Source organism: Humulus lupulus, chromosome 3 (assembly GCF_963169125.1).
Source record: "Humulus lupulus chromosome 3, drHumLupu1.1, whole genome shotgun sequence".
Lineage (NCBI taxonomy): Eukaryota > Viridiplantae > Streptophyta > Magnoliopsida > Rosales > Cannabaceae > Humulus > Humulus lupulus.
The window spans coordinates 72,072,359-72,074,722 of NC_084795.1; positions in this window are offsets into that span (position 1 = coordinate 72,072,359).

Below are 2,364 nucleotides of genomic sequence, written 5' to 3' on the forward strand. Positions count from 1 at the left end.
CACATAATTTAAGCCACAAAATAGTTATGCAATTGACATACAACCTCTAAACCTTAAGTATACCTTTAATTACAATTTATAAACACAAATTAGAATTCTAGGGTTTCAAAAACCCATTTTCCCCCAATTTCAAAACTGAACCAATTCATAGTTTTTAGCTCAAATTCAAAGCCTAAAACACTTCATAAATAGGTTTTTAATCTCCACATACCCACCTAAACAAGCTAGAATCATTAAAATTTGAAAATTAAACCCAAACCCCCAAAAACTTACAACACATGAGGAACTTGAAAATTAGAGAAGAAAGAAGCTTACCTCTATTAATTTTTGAAAATTCTGGCTTGATTGAGGATGAATCACATCTGCTAACTCCTTTGCTTAAGGTAAATCCCTTCTTAGATTCCTCCAAAAATCAAGATTTTGGTGTCAGATGAGCTTGAAAATCCAAAAGCTAAAAGAAGAGGTGTAGACAGAGAGAGTTTAAATGTGAATAGAGGCTGACATCAACACTTAACCACATTTTTCTAATAATTGGTCAAATGGCTATTTTGTTGTTTGCCTTTACTTAACCTCAAACCAAACCTCAAGGGCATTTTGGTATTTTGCCTAAAAACATAATTACACCACTAATCTCCAAATTAATCAATTAATTGATCAAACATAATTATTCCACCAATTACTTCCATTTCAGCAATTATAAAAAATTAGAAATTCCCAAAATACCCCTTGGCTCGACCCGAGCTTGACTTTATCCCCGCTGTGACGTTTCCGCTAAAACAGCTCGAAAGGATCCACTCATGCTGAAAATCACATATATCCACATATTAATGTGGTCTCAAGCACATAACACATAATAATTACAAATATACCCTTAGTGGGTCAAAATTATGAAAATGTTACTTTTTGACAAAAGTGGGTCTTTAAACACAATTAATACACATAATCATGCATACTAAATCATATAATAATATAATTCACATAATTATCCCACCTACCCTCCCGACATGCTAATGGAAATAATAAACCTAATTAGGATTTCTTAGTCGCTACTTCTATGGTTCTCAAAAAGTAGCACTCCCACGAGGACACACTCCTTTTGTGATGGAGAACTATAACTCAAGGCAAAGCTCTCCTCCCGTGAAGCTCGAAGCAAGATCTAGGGCTTAATAAACTTTTACGAAGACACAATTACTCCTTAATGTGTGCCACCTGTCACATAACAAAAACATAGACAACATTTTCCCCCCAAGTCCTCACTCATTCTTGGACAGTGGAGACTTTTCGCGAGCTGAGTTATTGTAGGGGCCATACTCGGGCTGTGATGTTTAGGCATCCTAAGAGCTTGACACCTCTAAAAAGGTGATGCCACATGTTGTCTCCCCATTGTTGGGTCCACCAATTGATTCCATTTAATGAGGGGTCTTTTCCATGCCCAAGACGTCTATTCTGTACCCGAGATATTTTTTCACCATTTTTTTATCATGATCTGCACCTTGGGAATCATGACCGTTGGATCACATTTGAGTTCCTACTCCCTAGGTCATCAATAGTCAGGGTTAAAGTCCTTTCCGTCCACGCACACTGGTCTATATTCAAAATTTTCCTCCTTCGCTCGTCACTTTTACTTTTGAAATGTTTCCCATTCCAGAGCTCTAAGAAATTATTTTTCGCTAAGAAATCACTCACCTTTCCCAGCAGTCCTTTGTCGTTGATCCTGGCAAATTGGAGAGAAAAATTATACTCTTGGGTAAATTGGACATGATACTATCACGTTCGAACTAGGCTTCACACTTACAAGCGTCATATCTCGAGTAAGTTTCTTATACCCTGTTCTTCTCTTTATGTTCTTGCGATTTTTAGGGTTTTTTTTAGGATGTTGAAATGTTTAGGAATTAGAGGTTAAACTGACCACTCATAGCTTTATTTTGGGCCTTTTCTGGTGTCAAAAATAGTTGTTAGTGGTCACTGGCATTTTCCGCATCTTTTTGCATTATTCAACATTCAACCGGTTTCTTGTTATTTTCCCGATTCTGGTGATGTTCTTGAGTTTCCGATGGTGTCTCAAGGAGCTAATCTAGGGTTCCAAGGACACCTATTTTTCCTTAGAAAAAACCTTCCATTCTCCACTTCCTGATGAGTTGTCTTAGTTAATTCTCATGTGTTGGTCATTTTTTCATGGGTCAAGGTGCTAACTGCTTAGTTTTTGTTTCAGATGTCCGAGGAGCTTCACGAGCTACATCAACAAGGCTTCTACACACTCGACCAAGAACTACTCGTCTTGTCCGTGTTTCCACTAGATGACATGTGGTAGTATTTAAAGAGTATTCAAGCTCCACAGACCCTGGTAAAGTCCTGATGAGCTCT